This window comes from Mytilus californianus, unplaced genomic scaffold (assembly GCF_021869535.1).
Source record: "Mytilus californianus isolate M0D057914Y unplaced genomic scaffold, xbMytCali1.0.p SCAF_9, whole genome shotgun sequence".
NCBI lineage: Eukaryota > Metazoa > Mollusca > Bivalvia > Mytilida > Mytilidae > Mytilus > Mytilus californianus.
Window position 1 is genome coordinate 55692950 of NW_026262745.1, and position 21509 is coordinate 55714458.

The following is a 21509-nucleotide window of genomic DNA, read 5'->3' on the forward strand; positions in this document are numbered from 1 at the left end:
ACTTAAGTAGAGAACAGAAACTAAAAAATCAGCAATTTTCTATTTGTATACACGCATAACTGTAGAACGGTTGTGTATAAGTTTTATAACATTTCGTTGAGACAAACTAAAGTTAGAGAACGGAAACGAAAAATTCAGCAATTTTTATGTTTATAAAGGGACATAACTCAAGAATGGTAAAAGTGTCGCTACCAAATTTATTTTTTTTGTACTTAATCTGTATTTTGTAGTAATAAGCATTGTGTATAAGTTTCATAACATTTGGTTGAGGCAAATTAAAGTTAGAAAACGGAAACAAAAAATTTGTACTTGATCTTAGTTTTGTGGTAATGAATATTGTGTATAGGTGTGTAAAAATAACTTGATATTTAGAAGAAAATAAAAATTTTGCAATTTTTCTATTTATAAAGGGGCATATCTCTAGAAAGTTTAAAGTGACGCCATCAAAATTCAAACTTGATCTGTGTTTTGTGGTAATAAGCGTTGTGTATAAGATTCATAACATTTGGTTGAGGCAAACTTAAGTTAGAGAACGGAAACTAAAAATTTTGCAATTTTTCCATTTATAAAGGGGCATAACTCTAGAACGGTTAAAGTGAAGCCTCCAAAATTCAAACTAAATCTGTGTTTTGTGGTAATAAGCATTGTGTATAAGTTTCATAATATTTGGTTGAGGCAAACTTAAGTTAGAGAACGGAAACTAAAAATTTTGGAATTTTCCATTTATAAAGGGGCATAACTCTAGAACGGTTAAAGTGACGCCTCCAAAATTCAAACTTAATCTGTGTTTTGTGGTAATAAGCATTGTGTATAAGTTTCATAACATTTGGTTGAGGCAAACTTAAGTTAGAGAACGGAAACTAAAATTTTGGAATTTTCCATTTATAAAGGGGCATAACTCTAGAACGGTTAAAGTGACGCCACCAAAATTCAAACTTGATCTGTGTTTTGTGGTAATAAGGATTTTGTATAAGTTTCATAACATTTGGTTGAGGCAAACTCAAGTTAGAGAACGGAAACCAATTTTGGGACGTACGTACGTACGTTCGTACGTACAGACGGACAAGGGTAAAATGTAATGCCCCCACCGCTACGGCGGGGGCATAAAAATACAAAAACGAATATGTTTACAAAACACAACACTACAAAGAGACTGAGCTACACGAGCCCCATCAAAAAACGTAAATGGTAAAGAGATCCTGTTCCACATGTACCACCAATATGTGCTCATGTAAACTTGTACAAACTAGGTGATAAATCTAACTAGGTGACGTCTCATACGTGGACAAAGACAACGGAACATATCCGTCGTTTTTTGTGAAACTGATATTTTAAAACGGTCAAAAACTCTTGATGGAGTCTGTTAAATTTTCGAAAGGATGACGTTGACTTCACCAATTGAAACCGTGGCTTAAATCATCTCCTTTGTTAACTGCAAAACTTTCTTAAATGATAAATGAAAAAACTCTAAATCCATTTGTAAATACAAAAGTGAATAAAATGCAGGGCGCAGCTTGATACGACCGCAGAGGTCGAACCCTGAACAGTTCGGGCAAGTATGGACACAACATTCAAGCATGATACAGCTCTGAATCTGGATTGTGATTAAATATTTGACACAGCATAGGTTTCTGACACAGAATGAATGTGGTCTAAGAACTTAAAACTTTTAAATTGGACATTCACCTATTATGGTCCAATATCCAAAATCTAAATACATGGTTAGATTCAGCATATCAAAGAACCCCAAGAATTCAATTTTTGATGAAATCAAACAAAGTTTAATTTTGGACCCTTTTGACCTCAATGTGGACAAAGTTGATAATGGGGCCCAAAACTCAAAAATCTAAATACATGGTTAGATTCAGCATATCAAAGAACCCCATATATTCAATTTTTGTTGAAATCAAACAAATTTTAATTTTGGACCCCGATTTGGACCAACTTGAAAACTGGGCCCATAATCAAAAATCTAAATACATGTTTAGATTCAGCATATCAAAGAACCCTAAGAATTCAATTTTTGTCAAAATCAAACTAAGTTTAATTTTGGACCCTTTGGACCTCAATGTGGACCAATTTAAAAACGGGTCCCAAAATCCAAAAACTTAATACACGGTTAGAATCAGCATATTAAAGAACCCCAAGAATTCAAGAATAAAACCCCATTGAAATTGGTCAAGAAATAAGCAATTTATACTGTGCAATTGAATATTTCTTGCTATTGCGCAATACTGTACAATTGACAATTTCTTGCTATTGCGCAATATTGTGCTATTGGATATTTCTTGCTATTGCACAATACTGTGCAATTGAAGATTTCTTGCTATTGCGCAATACTGTGCAATTGAAGATTTCTTGCTATTGTGCAATACTGTGCAATTGAAAATTTCTTGCTATTGCACAATACTTATTATATAATAATTTACACATCCTGTTTGATGTGTATCTCCTACCATATCATTATTATTTGCTTTTAAATATAAAACAGAAATAACCAACTTAAAATGGAAAATTTTAAAAGAAAAAAAAAAGGGGAAAAAAAAGAAAAAAAATGAAAAAAAAAAAATCCCCCCCCCCAAATTTTTTGAACCCCCTTATGATTCATCACCCCCAAAATCAATCCCAGCCTTCCCTTTGTGGTATGGTACCTTGCAGTACAATTTCAGAGAGATCCATCCACTTGAACACAAGTTATTGTCTGGAAACTAGAAAAATGCTTATTTTTGGCCCCTTTTTGGCCCCTTATTCCTAAACGTTTTGGGCAATTACCCCCAAACTCAATTCCTGCTTTCCCTTTGTGATATGGAACCTTGTAGTACAATTTCAGAAAGATCCATACACTTACACACAAGTTATTATCATGAAACTAGAAAAATGCTTGTTTTTTTGCCCCCTTTTTTTGACCCCTAATTCCTAATATTTTGAGGCAATTACTCCCAATATCAATCCCAGCATTCCCTGTGTGATATGGAACCTTGTGGTACAATTTCAGAGAGATCCATACACTTGAACACAAGTTATTGTCTGGAAACTAGAAAAATGCTTATTTTTTGCCCCTTTTTGGCCCCTTATTCCTAAACGTTTTGGGCAATTACCCCAAAACTCAATTCCAGCTTTCCCTTTGTCATATGGAACCTTGTAGTATAATTTCAGAAAGATCCATACACTTACACACAAGTTATTGTCATGAAACTAGAAAAATGCTTGTTTTTTGTCCCTTTTTTGGCCCCTATATCCTAATATTTTGAGGCAATTACCCCCAAAATTAATCCAGAATTCCCTGTGTGATATGGAACCTTGTGGTACAATGTCAGAGAGATCCATACACTAACACACAAGTTATGTCTGGAAGTTACAAAAATGCTTATTTTTGGCCCCTTTTTGGCCCCTAATTCCTTAACTGTTGAGGCAATTACCCCCAAAATCAATCCCAACCTTCCTTTTGTGGTATTGAACCTTATGGTAAAATTTCATAGAGATCCATTCACTTAAACTAAAGTTAGAGTGCGAAAACCAATGTGTCTTCGGACGACGCCGGACAACGACGACGACGCCAACGTCATACCAATATACGACCGCAAAATTTTTTGCGGTCGTATAAAAATGAAAAACAAAAACAGATTTGAAATGTTGCTTCAGATCATAAACATGATAAAGAAGTTTCTGAAAACAAAAGTATAAAAATCTATAAAGGTTTGACAAAGCTATTGATGTTGACATCTAATCTAAGACTATATCAAAAGCAAACAAGGAAGCATCATAGGTAACTTGAATGCAGTTGATACCAGGGGACGATGCCTCAAGGATATAAGAGAACATTTGAATAAATAATATATCTTAACAATTATTTTTTTTTTCTTAATCGGCTAGTATGTTTGTGATATTCAGATGAATATAATTTTCTATGTCCAATCAAATGTATATACACACATAGATTTCCTTTAACTAATCTTCACTAAGGAAGATGTTTGTATATAAAATTACATATTATTTTAAGTAACTCAACATTTTATACACTAAATAACCAGATAATTTTGCTTTGACTGCTCATATTTGAAGCCTATAAGAAGGCAACTGACAATTTGCAGATCTTGTCTTGAAGATCATTTTAAAGATTCTATCTTTGGATTATTACAGTTTTCAAGATAATGGTAAAAAAATAAAAAAATATAAAAATTCGCCATTTAAGGGCAATATCTCCTATAAGAAGCAGTCTTACAGTTTTGATGTAACCGTACAGTATAGGTAAATCTCAACATTTTGAACATGTCTGTCGTGATAGATTTTCTCCATCTATGACGGTTTTCACGATAAATAAACAAAAATTGCTTTTTATTCCTACACAATGTATGTTCCATTTTTAGCCATGTTAGTTGGCAACACATTTATTTAGAACCAGATACCCCAATGATGATAACGGACGATGACAAGAAACGCTCACCTGACCCTTTTAGTCGAAATCAAAATGTTACTCTGGATACCATTGTTAATACAGTTTCATAAAATGCCATTAGGGTTTTTGAAAAAAGTCTTGAATCACAAACTAAACCTACATTTTTACGACACTGACGACTGCTACAACTACTGAATATATCATCACAATATCTTGCTTCCGCGACTTTTGTCTTCGCATGTTCTACATAAAAATTCTTAACATTAACAATTAAAGGGATTTTCACACTCACGATATATCTCAGCCAAAACAAATAAGCTACGATTTCGCGTATTTTTTGGGTTCAAAATTTATATGTAGGATTAGAACCATGATCTGATAAAACGAGTATATTCCTTTGAAATACAGATTTTTTTTCTCCAACTCAATACCTAAGTGATTAAGGCACTTTTGAATACTTGATCCTTTTATTTTTAAATACACGATACAGATACGTTTACATATGAACTAAGTATTACGTAAGAAAGCGTATTACCTGGTGCTTCAAAATCAAATTTTCTCCTACAAAATTCAGTAAAGTTCTGATCCTTCCGATATTGATCAAACAAGCAAAAATAGCTATCGACAGGACCACAGCGCGCTTCTGCTCTATGTTTCCAGTGGGATTGAACAGGACACTGAAAGTTAAAAACGGCCTCAGATATCTTCCATAATGACATTAACTGAAACAAAAGTTAAGAAAGCATTTACTTAGTTGACATAAGTTTGTGTATGTTATAATTAAAAATAGGTTTTGGTCAGTAAGACACCAAACGAAATTGTATAGATCATGCATGGAAAATCCATTTTTTTGTGATAAAAAGAAAACTAAACAATAAAATCTTAAAAGATAAAATATGAGAAGATAGCTCGTATGATGTACGATACTGTTGTCAGGTCATTAAAGATTGCATATTTTGGCTTTAATATTGATTCACTTATAGGGTCTTTGCATCGGAATTAAACATATTTATTCTAAAACCAGTTGTTGGCATGACACGGGTTATGTTCTTCTCATATATTTTATGATGGTATAATACTAAACCCCTAAAAGGAGGGATTGTGCCTGATATTCATATGATGAAGACATAATCTTTCAATCAGTTTAATTGAGGTCTGGAGCTGGCATGTCAGTAACTGCTAGTAGTCTGTTGTTATTTATGTATTATTGTCATTTTGTTTATTTTCTATTGTTTCCTATTCTGACATCGGACTCGGACTTCTCTTAAACTGAGTTTTACTGTGCGTACTGTTGTACGTTTGTTTTTTCTACATTGGCTAGAGGTATAGGGGGAGGGTTGAGATCTAAAAAAACATGTTTAACCCCGCCGCATTTTTGCGCCTGTCCCAAGTCAGGAGCCTCTGGCCTTTGTTAGTCTTGTATCATTTTTAATTTTAGTTTCTTGTGTATAATTTGGAGTTTAGTATGACGTCCATTATCACTGAACAAGTATACATATTTGTTTAGGGGCCAGCTGAAGAACGCCTCCGGTTGCGGGAGTTTCTCGCTGCATTGAAGACCCATTGGTGGCCTTCGGTTGTTGTCTGCTATATGGTCGGGTTGTTGTCTCTTTGACACATTCCCCATTTCCATTCTCAATTTTATTTCAGAAAAGAGAAAAAGAAAAAATTGGGTCACGCGACTCGTTTTTTTTGCTACAAAACAGAATAGGTAAACTCATGACAGATTCCTTTATAAAAGTAACATTATCTTAGTTATCTCCAATATATATGCATATGGCAAAGTTGAAGAAATTGATTCAAACAAAAAATATTCTATTTTTGTATAAAAAAAAAACAGAGACATTCGTCGAAATATGAGGAACCACACAATTTTCCATGCCCTTGAAACATTTTACAATGAATTACTTTCTTCTCTCGACATTTGCACATTTCATTAAAGATCTAGACCAACTGTTTCTTGCAATTTTTTACAATCAATGATGGAAGAAAACAGCCGATCTACCTTAACACCATTTTTCGTAAATAGAAACCCCATCTAAAAATTAACAACAGAAAAACAAACAAAAAGTAAACGATAAATAAAACAAATCAAAACAACAAAAACAACAACATAGCACACTGTCGAACACATTATTTTGCCTTTATTAGACATGTCAAAAGATTGGGTGATGTGCACATTTAACAACACCTCCTATGACATACTTGGACAGAGGTTACTCATAATCAGTGGGAAAACCATAAGACATAAAGTTTAAGCTTGAATTACCACATTTTGCTAAGGGGACGACCATTTGATATTCTGGGGGAAGGGGGGCAGGAGTATTTTGAAAATAAATAACTCAGCCTTGATAATCACAAAAATTAATGGTTTGTTCTGTGGTAGTTCGAAAATAGATAACCTGACTTACAATGTATTGAAAATGAATAACTCGGCAGGTCTTTAAGCCATTTTATAAATGCTATTCGAAGGTTTGAAGTGGCACCAAATTCTTCATAAAATTCATCTTTTTTTCAAAAAAAAATTCGGGAAACACTTCCCAAATCTTTTAATAATAAAGGTATAAATATTATTCAAATATACTTGAAATGTCTGAAAATGGGTTTCATTTAACTTGAGGTATATTGGCTCAGGAACACTTACCTCACTTTAATTACAGGGCTGTAACTACATTGAGGCAAATGCCTTTATGTAGGAAATTTTAAAACCAAAAGCTTGTCTTCATATCAAATTGTTTTCACAGCGAGTGTTTGCAAGAAGCAAGTTCTGTTCTCCCTTGGACGTAGCACCTGTTTTTTCGGGATCAATGTTTCTTTAAATTTGTCTTTTGTTCATTGATTGCCCTTCTGTATTCTCTTAGTGTTACATTCCTTTTGTGATTTAGTAATTTTGTTTTCAACTTGATCATGAGTTTTATTTTATTTAAGACTTTTTAGCTAATTTTACAACTTAATTACTTTAAATTGTATCCCAGTTAAGAGCTACATCAAGTTGTAATTGAAATGTGTTATTAAAAATTACTTGACATAGTTATATCACTGATAATCAGCCCCCTCTTAACTTAATTTGAATAAAACCCCATATAATTTACAGGTATAAAAGATTTAAATTCTGCATGCCGAAACGACAACAAACAAAAAAAAAACAAAAAAAAAAAAAAAAAACAGCAGCCACATACTTAACTATGTGAATTACATTTTTACTTAATTCTTCATATTGGTCTTTTGATGTTGTCCATAAAAACTTAAGTCTTACGCTGAATCTATACATTTTGCTTTGAGACCAAAATATTGTCAAAAAATTATTAAAACAGAACTTGCGTTTTCAGAATAAGAAAGGGTCTGGGAACGCTCAGAAAGCACGATTTTGCATCATTTGTTCTATAGTTTCTTTGGGCCTTCAGCGGCTTCAAAACCCTTCAAATTTTTTTTGCCTCGCTCCGCTCGTCGTAAATATATTTGGCAATACTTTTAAAAGAGGCTAGTCACAGCCCAACTCTAATACCGTGTATGTATGCAATACATGTATATGCAGTTTGGAATTCATAAGATTCATTTCCGCAGAGGATGATGATTAATTCTGATTAAATGGTACATTGATGACTTGACTGTACATGTATTATTTATAATAAAAAATGAATTTAAAAATTTTATGTTTTCAAATATTATCAATATAGTTATGAAAATAAATATAAGTCCCTTGTTCTAATGAAAATGAAAAATCTTGCTTCAACAGTGCAGAAAATAAATAATCTGTCCTCTTAGTTTACAAAAATAAATAACCGATCCAAAACAAATCCTCCTGCCCCCCACCCCCTCCCCCAGAATATCAAATAGTCGTCCCCTAATGGTTTGTATAGCCTGGTCGCCTGTTTGTCACTGTAAAAACGATTTTCAGTTCTATCACGTTGTAGATAAACTGTACGTTGTAACAATTGGTCTGGATGAGAATACATTTGTGTTCATTAGGTGTATCAATTATACATATGCCGCCATACGTTAAATCAGTGTTGAATTATTTAAATAACTTATTTTAATGTATATCATAGTTTTCGGTTTATACTTAAGTCTTACAAAAATATAAAACAAACATACCAGGCAAAAACAACAGAAAAACATCCTGAATGCTGAAAATAAAAGAAATATCATGATAGATAAGGGAACTAAATATATTACCATCTTAAATACAATCTCATGTCTCCATTGTAAGCATTAGCATCACTACAGTGTATTTTTTTGGAGACACAATGAAATGAATGAGGCATGATCTTATTTACATTTTTTTGCAACTTTACAACAAACAACGATAAAATGATATTGTACAAATAATCAGGGGGTAATTTATAAACTGCACTGAAGTAAACCAAATTATGTAAAATAAAAAGACATAATATTATCTGGAATAAAGTGTATAGAATGCCACTTTACATAAATAAACATTCAACATTACAGTGGCTCCAATACAGGATCACTCACAGAGTAAGGGGGAACACCGAATTTCTCTGTAAAATTAAACTCATACAAAACAATTGATACACTTTCTGTATGGGCTTAATAGAAACCATAGAACACTTATTCTCGACTTATCCAAAAGTAGTTGACATATGGGGAGAACTTAATAGATGGATATATACAAAAGTCCAAATTGAACTACCGCCTTATTAAACAACAGTTTTATTTGGGATATTAGACAAGACTGAAAAAACTACATTAGAAGCCTCATAATATTGTTAACTAAATATTGTATATATACAAAACATAAATGCAAAGCGGACAAGTAAATATTGTAGCTTTAAAAAATTATCTTAAAGAAAAAATTATTAATTGAAAAAAATCATATTTTATAAACATAAAGCATTGTAAAGAGCGTACTTCTGGTGGAAACCATGGCTCCAACTAATAGAATAATTAACACCAGTACACTTGATAACCCCGCCACATTCTAAATATGTATGTATAAATAAGAAGATGTGGTATGAGTGCCTATGAGACAACTCTCCATCCAAGTCACAATGTATAATAAAGTGCTTCGCTGAGCGCAGCCTGATACGACCGCAGAGGTCGAACCATGAACAGTTGGGGTAAAGTTTGGACACAATATTCAAGCTTGATACTGTCTGAATTTGGATTGTGATAAAATTTTTGACATAATATAGGTTTCTGACACAAAATAAATGTGGTCAAAGATCTTAAAAATTTGAAATGGGACATTAAATTTACCTACAATGGTCTGATATCCAAAATCTAACAACATGGTTAGATTCAAAATATAAAAAAACACCAATATTTAATTTTAGTTGAAATCAAACAAAGTTTAATTTTGGACCCTTCAAACCTTAATATGAACTAATTTGAAAACAGGGCCCAAAATAAAAATCTAAATGCACAATAAGATTCAGCAAATCATACAGACGCAATAATTCAGTTTTTGATGAAATCAAACAAAGTTTAATTTTGGATCATTTTGACCTCAATGCAGACCAATTTAAAAATGGGACCCAATATCTAAAAAAATTATACAAGGTTAGAACCCCAAAAAATTAAAGACTAAATTAATCCCATCGAAATTGGTTAAAACATTTGTATTTGTTTTCAATTGAAGATGTCTTGCTATTGCGCAATACTGTGCAATTGAAGATTTCTTGCTATTGTGCAATACTGTGCTATTTCCAAATACTGTGCAATTGAAGATTTCTTGCTATTGCACAATACTGTGCAATTGAAGATTTTTTGCTATTGCGCAATACTGTGCAATTTAAGATTTCTTGCTATTGCGCAATACTGTGCAGTTGAAGATTTCTTGCTATTGCGCAATACTGTGCTTTTGTGCAATATTGTACAATTGAAGATTTCTTGCTATTGCGCAATACTGTGATATTACACAATACTGTGCTATTGCGCAATACTGTGCAATTGAAGATTTCTTGCTATTGCACAATACCGTGCTATTGTGCAATACTGTGCTATCGCGCAATACTGTGCAATTGAAGATTTCTTGCTTTTGCCAAATACTGTGCTATTGAAAAATACTGTGCTATTGCACAATACTGTGCAATTGAAGATTGCGAAAATTTGAAATTTCAAAAATTTTGAAGAAAAAAAATGACCCCCCCCCTAAAAAAAATGGAAAAAAATCCCCCAACTTTTTGAACACCCCCCCCCCCCCCCCCCCCTTTGGAGTAATTATCACCAAACTCAATCCCAGCCTCCGCTTTATGGTATGGATATAGTACAATTTTAGAGAGATCCATACACTTAAACACAAGTTATTGTCTGGATACTAGAAAAATGCTTGTTTTTGGCCCCTTTTTTGCCGCTAACTTCCTTCTGTGGTATTGAACCTTCTGGTAATAAAATGTTCCGCTGGGCGCAGCTTGATACGACCGCAGAGGTCGAACCCTGAACAGTTGTGGCAAGTATGGACACAACATTCAAGCTTGATACAGCACTGAATTTGGATTGTAATTAAATATTTGACACAGCATAGGTTACTGACACAGAATGAATGTGGTCTAAGAACTTAAAAAAATTTAATTTACCTATTCAAACCATATCATTATTATTTTCTTTTATATATAAATCAGAAATAACCAATTAAAAATGGAAAATTTTAAAGAAAAAAAAAGGAAAAAAAATCCCCCCCCCCAAAATTTTTTTTTAACCCCCTTATGATTCATCACCCCAAAAAACTCAATCCCAGCCTTCCCTTTGTGATATGGTACCGTGCAGTACAATTTCAGAGAGATCCATACACTTGAACACAAGTTTTTGTCTGGAAACTAGAAAAATGCTTGTTTTTGGCCCTTTTTGGCCCCAAATTCCTAAACGTTAAGGGCAATTACCCTCAAACCCAGCTTTCCCTTTGTGATATGGAACCTTGCAGTACAGTTTCATAAAGATCCATACACTTACACACAAGTTATTGTCCTGAAACTAGAAAATGCTTGTTTTTTTGCCCCTTTTTGGCCCCTAATTCCTACAATTTTGAGGCAATTACCCCCAAAATCAATCCCAGCATTCCCTTTGTGGTATGGTACCCTGCAGTACAATTTCAGAGAGACACAAGTTATTGTCTGGAAACTAGAAAAATGCTTATTTTTGGCCCCTTTTTGGCCCCTTATTCCTAAACGTTTTGGGCAATTACCCCAAAACTCAATTCCAGCTTTCCCTTTGTGATATGGAACCTTGTAGTACAATTTCAAAAAGATCCATACACTTACACACAAGTTATTGTCATGAAACTAGAAAAATGCTTGTTTTTTCCCCTTTTTTGGCCCCTAATTCCTAAAATTTGGAGGCAATTACCCCCAAAATCAATCCCAGCATTCCCTTTGTGATATGAAACCTTGTGGTACAATGTCAGAGAGATCCATACACTAACACACAAGTTATGTCTGGAAGTTACAAAAATGCTTATTTTTGGCCCCTTTTTGGCCCCTAATTCCTTAACTGTTTGTACCATAACCCCAAAAATCAATCCCAACCTTCCTTTTGTGGTATCGAACCTTATGGTAAAATTTCAAAGAGATCCATTCACTTAAACTAAAGTTAGAGTGAAAAAACCAATGTGTCTTCGGACGACGACGACGACGCCGGACGACGACGATGACGACGACGCCAACGTCATACCAATATACGACCGCAAAATTTTTTTGCGGTCGTATAAAAATTCATAGAGTTCCATTTACTTAAACTAAAGTTATTGTCCGGAAACCAAATGTGTCTTTGGACGACGACGACATCATAGCATTATACGACGCAAAAATATTTTTGCGGTCGTATAAAAAGTTAACACTTATAGGTCAAAGTACGGCCTTCAACACGGAGCCTTGGCTCACACCGAACAGCAAGATATAAAGGACCCCAAAATGAAACACCTATGAACCACACCAACAAACAAAAACCACTGAACAAACGGCTCTTGGCTTAGGACAGGTGCATATAAATGCAGCGGGTTTAAACGTTTTAACAGGCGCCAACCTTCACCCTAACCTAAAACAGTAGTGTGTCTGTCCCAAGTCAGGTGCCTTGAATTCAGTGGTTGTCGTTTGTTGCTGATTATCATATTTGTTTTTTGTTCATTGTTTTGTAAATAAATCAGGTCGTTAGTTTTTTCGTTTGAATTGTTTTATTTTTGTTATTTCAGGGACTTTTATAGCTGACTATGCGGTATGCATGGGTTTTGCTCATTGTTGAAGGTCGTATGTCATTTGGTCTCTGGTGGAGAGTTGTCTGGGTTTTTTACCATTATTGTTTGTTCATGAGTTTGTCAACTGATTCAAAGAAACAACTATGTGCATTTGGTTTTTTTTTATTTTGCGGATTCGACTATGGACTAATTACCGTAATTATAATATATAATATTGATACATGTATTTTTGCAAATAAATACATTACAAAAAAAATGCACTGAAGTGCATTTATGTTCATTGGTCATTTCATCAAAATCAATAAATCAATGTAATTTGGCGCCGTAGTTTTAATGATGAATCTAGTTTTTCAATCTTTTGTGTTCTGTATAGTGTTTTGTAATTGTTGTTTATCTTTTAATATTTTTATTTTTATTTTTATTTTTGGCCATTGTGTTGCCTGTGTTCGATTGGACTTATGATTGCAGTTCATGTAGCGCATTTCTTCCACATTTGAGAAAAAAAGTAACTATATACAATATTAGCTCAATATCAGAAAAAAATCTACTTTAAATTAGTCTACTGTATTTGTGTACTTTTATGTATACACATGATATATATAGACAAATTGTTTTCAATCACAATTTGTATAGTTGTTAATTATTTAAAGATGTTTTATCTATCTTGGAATGGAAAAGGAAATACTGTAAAGACGATTTTATTGTGAAGATAAATCCGATGCAATACTAGGTCTTGCAGTGACAACACACCAGCTTACTGAACTAATTTATTTATTTATCTAACAAAGTCATGCATGTTTATGACAAAAAATATCACTGGAGTTTTAGATTTCCATATGCTTCCATATCCAGCGTCGACCAACCGTTAATGCGAAGGCAACATATTAGAATTGAATAACTGTAACGTTTTTTTTACGAGTATAAATGTTTTATGATGTGTCTATGAATGAAAGGAGAAGGTGATAAACGTCAATAAGGCAGCAACCCTACGCAACGAAACAATAATCTATAGATGCATCTTAGAGGCAACGATCAGTCTTCGCCAATATCCACGTGTGTATATAATACATTCTGCTCTAAATCGTCCCAGGTCCAAATTATAAAACCTTAGTGAGCGCGCTCACATACCCCACGTCCCCACATTGTCATTGGAGAAATAAAATAAGTGTAAGAAAAAAAAATTGAATCATAATTTCCTGTCAATATGCACATCTACATAGTATGTCCTTATTATCTACAAAGTTTCATGAAATTCTGTTGTGTGGTTTCAGAGGAGTTGCGATTACAAACTGTTGCAGAAGTACATTGAAGCAAATAAGTTCAAAGGGGCGTAACTCCTAGAAAAAAAATTGAATCGTAATTTCCTGTCGATATGCACAATCCCAACCTCCCTTTTGTGGTACTAAACCTGATGGTAAAATTTCATAGAGATCCATTCACTAAAACTAAAGTTAGAGTGCGAAAACCAATGTGTCTTCGGACGACGACGACGACGACGACGACGACAACATACCAATATACGACCGCAAAATTTTTTTGCGTTCGTATAAAAATTGAATCGTATTTTCCTGTCGATATGCACATCTACATAGTATGTCCTTATTATCTAAAAAGGTTTCATGAAAGTATGTTGTGTGGTTTCAGAGGAGTTGCGATGACAAACAGTTGCAGTAGTACATTAAAGCAAATAAGTTCAAAGGGGCGCAACTCCTAGAAAAAAAAATTGAATCGTAATTTCCTGTCGATATGCACATCTACATAGTATGTCCTTATTATCTAAAAAGGTTTCATGAAATTATGTTGTGTGGTTTCAGAGGAGTTGCGATGACAAACTGTTGCAGTAGTACATTGAAGCAAACAATTTCAAAGGAGCGTAACTCCTAGAAAAAAAATTGAATCGTAATTTCCTGTCGATATGCACATCTACATAGTATGTCCTTATTATCTACAAAGTTTCATGAAATTCTGTGGTGTGGTTTCAGAGGAGTTGCGATGACAAAAGGTTGCAGTAGTATATTGGGCAAATAAGTTCAAATGGGCGTTACTCCTGGGAAAGAAATTGATTCGTAAATTCCTGTCGATATGCACATCTACATAGTATGTCCTTATTATCTGAAAACGTTTCATGAAATTCTGTTGTGTGGTTTGAGAGGAGTTGCGATGACAAGAAACAGGACTGACGGACTGACGGACGGACGGACGGACGGACGGGTCAAAAACATTATACCCTTCGCTAAAAATTTGCGTGGGGTATAAAAACGTACGAATTATTTTAACAGAAACAATCAAAGACCTATAATAATAATTACACATCTATGCAGTTTTGACAGTTATATAACCAGGAAGATTTGGACATCTGGGACTTCGACATAAATCAAGTTCAGACAATACATTTTAAGTGCTAAAGTGACAATTAGTTAATCCGTCTATCTAACCTTTTATATTTCTTTGTGTTTAATTAATTGTATTGTTAAATATATATTTGTCGTAATGGAAATCACTTTGACGATGACAAGTTAATCCGTTGGACATTAATCCTTTTCTATAGATACTGTTTTTTATATATGCTTTTGTATGATATTTTGAAGTCAGTTTTGGTCTTAGGTCTGGTACTGTGCGGACCTTGCTAATAAAGTTTAAAGTATTGGTATTCCGTCTTTGAATTACTATAGCCGGAAAACCCCCGGTTATAGTTACATCAATTAATTCATCATGGCTGGTTTTACAAGTGAAGAAGGAACTGCTGACTCCCCAGGAGGACATGGTTGTACCCCAAGTTTTATTAAGTTTTTGTTTTGCTAAGTATTTAGTGTTCTGTGTGTTTTGTTATTATTGTTTGTCCTTTTGAAGATTGTCGATTTGATCTTGTTGTTGTTTTGTTATAAGGCTTATGCTTTGTGTTGTCCCCTTGGTGTCTTAATTGCTTTTCACAATTTATAAAGTCTTAATTTTCTCACAAAATCTTATTGTTTATTTTTTTTTTATGGATTTCATTAAAGCTTTTAAGTTATTTGTTGTATTGTGTATTTTGTCTTTTTATTTCAGTTATGCTAGAACCAAGCTAGTAGCAATTTGATGTAATTATACTTGAAGTGTGCGACAAAATAATTTATAAGAAACATAAATAATTATTAATTACAAACTTATAACAAAGCAAGCATGAAAGAAGTATGAGTGTCTTGTCGTTGGTTGTATGACCGTATTGGTTCCAAAAGTTAGGGTTAAATGAACTTACAGAAAGTTAGCTTTTAATTAAAAAAAGGGATTAGAAAAATAATTTTATAAAAGGATAAAACTGATGAACAGTATAGATATATATTTTGAGGGCCTTAAATTTGATATGTATAATTGTCCTTCTTTAATTAGATAACAATAATGAAAAAGAAAAAAAAAAAAAGGATTCAAAGGTTCCGAGTGCCTTGTTTCATCATCATATTTTTCTTTAAAAAAATCCTGACCAAATTTGACAAAAAAACGGGACAATATGACTGAAGTACTCAAAAGAAGCTTGATCTTATATGAAGTAAGACAACTATACGTAGTTAGTGTTCAAGACATGAACCTCATTAAAAATAAGTTCGGCAATTTTTGAATAAAACTGATATTCTTACGATATAAGGAGAAATCAATTTCATCATAAGTTATTTCACTCCAAAAAACCGGTCCACACTCGAAAATATTGCACCCATTCAAACGAAAAACAAAACAACATCCCAACTCGACACGATATATCTTATTTAGTGCAAAGAGTTTCCATGTTTAAAATATCACCCAATCAAACCTCGTATAAGTTAAACAAATTAAATACTTAGAAAACCAATCTTTTTTAAGCTCTAATTTGATTAACTCGCCACTTAATATTGTTAATACTATGAAGAAACAAAGTATAAAAAGAAACTGCAAAAACTTTAATCACATTTTATCATTGCGTAAAAAAAATAATCTATAGTTGCGTAAAAAAAATATCATTATTCTAGTGGATCGACCACTGTTTAATAAATACGTTTCTCATACAGAAACAGATCGGGGAAGGTTTTTAATCCAACTACTTTCGCTTTGAATGGATTTTATAAATTATAATGCGTACATGTAAGTTAGATTTTTTGTACAGTTTCGCTGTACAGACAGTCAGAACAAATCTTTACTTATATAAACCTGGGACTATTATACTAACTATAGTCCCAGTATAAACGCATTGATATGTTTCAGACATATCATTGCAAAGACAGATTTGTCGTATCCCTTATAAAGCCTTATACATGCCTTGCGTTTCTTATTTTTTAATTATCATGAAAAAGTAAACACAAATGCACAAAAAAGTAAGGCTTTTTAAACATGTGGATTAATAGGTGCATGGTTATGATTATAATTTGTAATGTTACACTTTATGTTAAACTGTACAAAAAATCTAACTTACATGTACGCATTATAATTTATAAAATCCATTCAAAGCGAAAGTAGTTGGATTAAAAACGTTCCCGATCTGTTTCTGTATGAGAATGTATTTATTAAACAGTGGTCGATCCACAAGAATAATAAAGATTAATTTGTTTACGCAATAACAAATATGGTGGCGTTTACCTGTGTAGTCTGGATGTTATTGATCCAACCTACAGCATACACACTTTAAATGTTTGTGTGTTGACAATATTGTGTATATAGATGTACAGATACACCGATCGTTCAATTTGTTTGTTTTTATCTTTTGTGGGTGGGTTGTGTTGCAGGGCTGTCAAGTCTCATGCAGCGTGAGACTCGCGCATGTTCATGCTTATTTGGCGGCATTTTCCTTTGATCTATTGTTTTTTTTCTCTTTGATCTTTATGATTTTGGCCAAATCTCACGCATTTGCATTATTAAAAGTTGGCAGAACTGGCGTTGTGCCTGTTTACTTATAATAAATTTTCTTCGCAATGTTCGAGACGGAAAGAAAAATGGTTTCTGTCTATTGAAACATGTGAAAATTATCATAAAAAATGACCAGACTCAAGCTAGCAGCCACTCGCTAGCAGCCACTTCGCTAGCAGCCAGTTTTCATATATGTCTATAAACCCAAAAGTTGCATAAGATTCAAACGTACTTAAAATGTTTTTATTAATGCATAACCACTAACTTATCTGTTTTTGATATATAAATAAGTCGAAAACACTGTTCTATGAATTTTAAAATTTTATTTCCTGTTCATTAATTTAAAGACAATAGTATTCGCTTTCAATATACCAAACAGCGTGCTGCACGTTTTAAATTTTTAATAGTCAACACTTTTGAGTGTATATAGAATCGTAAATAATTATGAAATAATTTAAATGCTGGCAAATTTGCGATATTGTGTGAAATAGCTTTTCATATTTTCGACATCCTGTCAAATAGTTCCTGAAAAGCAACAATTGTTCTGCATTACAAGAATAGAAAGTTGCGCTCGTGCTTTAACATTTTTTTCAAAGACAAATCTGTTTTGACGAAACATTCTACTTATGAACCAGTAGATTTCGCTTACTTTTGATTGGACGAAAGAATTATTTTTTGTACTCAAAGTATGGTGGGCAAGGAAATTATTTGTTAGCTATATAAAAAAAATATCCGTGCTATACCCAAACTCAGAATTTTGATCAAGCAAGCCCTATGTCCATAGCTTCCGTTTGCACCTAGTGCGGACAAAAGTATTGCCGTAGAACATTTTTTATTAACATTTCGGTAAGGGTGGGGTAGGGTGTCCGACCCCAACTTTGGACCTATTTAAAAAAAAAATTAAGCCGAACAACACCCTGGATTTTTTCTCAAGTAGACCTTAGCTACCCAGCTTCCCTTTGCACCTAGAGCGGACAAAAGTATTGCCGTAGAAAATTTTATATTAACTTTTCGGTAAGGGTGGGGTAGGTTGTCCGACCCCAACTTTGGAATACTTTAAAAAAAAAACTAAGCCGAACAACAACCTGGATTTTTTCTCAAGTAGACCTCAGCTACCCAGCTTCCCTTTCCACCTAGTGCGGACAAAAGCATTGCCGTAGAACATTTTTTATTAACTTTTCGGTAAGGGTGGGGTAGGGTGTCCGACCCCAACTTTGGAATACTTTAAAAACAAACTAAGCCGAATAACACCCTGGATTTTGTCTCAAGTAGACCTCAGCTACCCAGCTTCCCTTTGCACCTAGTGCGGACAAAAGTATTGCCGTAGAACATTTTTTATTAACTTTTCGGTAAGGGTGGGGTAGGGTGTCCGACCCCAACTTTGGACCTAGTTTAAAAAAAAAATAAGCCGAACAACACCCTGGGTTGGGGTCGGACACCCTACCCAACCCATACGGATCAGTTAATAAAAAATTCCATACGGCAATACTTTTTTCGCCACTAGGTGCAAAGTGAAGCTTTGTAGCTGGGGTTTATTTGAGAAAAAATCCAGGGTGTGGTTAGGCTTACTTTTTTTTCAAATCAGGTCCAAAGTTGGGGTCGGACACCCTACCCAACCCATACGGATCAGTTAATAAAAAATTCCATACGGCAATACTTTTTTCGAAACTATGGTTGATACGAAAGCTTGTGATCTACGGACTGCTTGACCAAAATTCCAAATCGGGGTACAATACGGATTTTTTTTAAATAGGTAAAAATAATTTCCTTACCCACCATAACTTGTGCACAAAACATAAACCTTTCGTCTAATCAAAAGTAAGCGAAATCCATTCGGTTAGAAATAGAATGTTTCGTTAAATAGCTTTGTTTGATTTGAAAAGCCATGATATTACAGCACGAGTGCAACTGTCTATTTTTGTAATGCAGAACAATTTTTATTTTTCGGGAACTATTTGACGGATGCCGAGAATATGGAAAGCAGTTTGACACAATATCACAAAATAATTTCTGATGTCAAATTTAATTCCATGAAGCAATGTTGACAGCATTTTAAAAAAATTATAGTTATTAATGTGTATTCGACTGCTTAATTAGATATTAAAAACTGATACTATAGTGGTAATATATCAAAAAAACATTTTGAGTACGTTTGAATCTCATGCAACTTTTGGGTTCATAGACATATCCAAATACTGGCTGCTAGCATAGTGGCTGCTAGCAAGTGGCTGCTAGCTTGAGTCTGGTTAAAAAATGACATTGTTTCTATATTGATTATACTGGTTTTAGGCAGTGGCGTAGCATCAGTGTAGCATTTTAAGCATGTGCTTACAAATAATTAAATAACACAATTTTGTTTTAATAAGAATTTTACTATAATTGTTCAGCTTCTGGGTGAGTAGCCCCTAGACCCCCTGCTTACAGTTTTTCCCAGTGGTCGCTACGCCACTGCAGTTAATGGTTATTCCTACGTTAATTCTAAACTTCTGTCGACAATACCACGTTACATACAGCTAGTTTTTTTTTATCATATTGATTCTGACTCCTCCAAGTTGGTCAGATCCTATTTGGTTTTAAAAAGACACGAAAATTTCTCTTAGTTATAAATTTGTTGCGTCTGTATAGCGCTTTTCTGGATTTAGATTGATTTTCAAAGTTATTCTTCATACTTTTGAACCGCATAACTCTGCTAAAGCTCGAAGTGTGATTTAATTTTTTTATTTTATCTAAGTAACGTATAACATATTGTCGTCATGAATGTTTGTGTACTATTGGCTAATGAACCTTAGCGATCAATTTTAATCATCTTCAATTACCAATCTTTCAACACCATTCGCCCTAATTGTTAAGACTGTTTAAATCTTTTTTCATTTAACGGCCGGGCTAGTTGTCTTTTCAATAGTAACCTGCCTTGTTAATGTGATATAGTAATTTCAATTGTGAATAAAAGGACCTATTTTATTTTCAATGACTATGAAACAAAAAAATGACATAGAAGTTGAATCAAATGTCATTCGTTTTTGTTTTGTGATATCAAAATCTAAAAACGAAAACACTAACTAAAGTCTTGTTTTTCTTTTTGGTTTTTGAGAAATCAAAAATAAAAAACGATTCGTTTTTTTTCTTCGTTTTTTATTTCTCAAAACAAAAAACGAATGAACGCAAATATACATGGACCCTTATAACTTTAAATGTAATTCCACAAGGCAATTAATTTTATAACTTTGTGACTTCTGTAACGTGAGGGTACCCAAATTTCACATATTTCGACATTTTTTTCACCTACATTTATTTATGATCCAGGCAAAAGTTTCCATTCTGTGTTTATTTTGTAGATGTATCCTTATTCACTATACATTTCCACCAATTTAATTTTTAATTCATATATTGAATCATAGAAATATGGATTTGAACCGACCTCTAAACGACCCATGATACCGTAATGAGGAGTACCCAAATTGCATCCATGTCTATATTCACATCCGTAAAAAACGAATAACTAATGTTTTGTTTTACTTTCCCAAATAATAAGAGCAATTTGACAAAAGTCCATGCTTACTAATTTTTTTTTTTCATTTTACTTTAGACTTTTTGTGGATTTTACTTTTTTTCACTGAATACTTCAACTGTTGAACATAGTGTGACCGTTTTTGTATATTTAAATATATGTTAAAAGACGTGCATATTGTCAAATCATAAACATACAAATTGTGATGTCTCTAAGAAAACTTGTAAGATTTCCGCTGCTATTTTTTTCTAAATGGGTGCAATTTGGGTAATGTTACGTTAAGTATGTAGACTACTTTTATACCAATTGTTCTAGAATAATCTTCCTCTTTTAATAATATTATTGAAGAATAAAAACGACCCGAAAATAGATTGTTTATTTTAAACGACATGACACAGTCATATGTTTAAAAATATTCCCCAGGCTGCTTTTTTATGTCAATTCGAACGAGCATTTTACGATTTTGACGACTCAAACTTCGAAGTAAATGCTCCGCAAGTCAATGTATTGATACAGCCGCTGAAATTTATCACATGAATTAATGTATTTGAATTTGATGGGAAATAAAGATACCAGGCTTAAAATTTTGTACGCCAGACGTGTGTCAA

At 33.3% G+C, this 21509-nt stretch overlaps 1 protein-coding gene across 1 annotated transcript in view; it reads right to left on the reverse strand.

Moving 5' to 3' along the window:
- The window catches only part of LOC127714497 (ankyrin-1-like), a 38660-nt gene extending 30102 nt beyond the window's left edge, over window positions 1-8558 (reverse strand). The window contains exons 1-2 of the mRNA XM_052220569.1: window positions 8492-8558; window positions 4932-5118 (exon numbers count right to left, since the gene is read on the reverse strand). The gene's annotated coding sequence lies outside the window, so the exon portion shown is untranslated. The remainder of the gene's footprint in view (window positions 1-4931; window positions 5119-8491) is intronic.
- Window positions 8559-21509: the final 12951 nt, after the last annotated feature.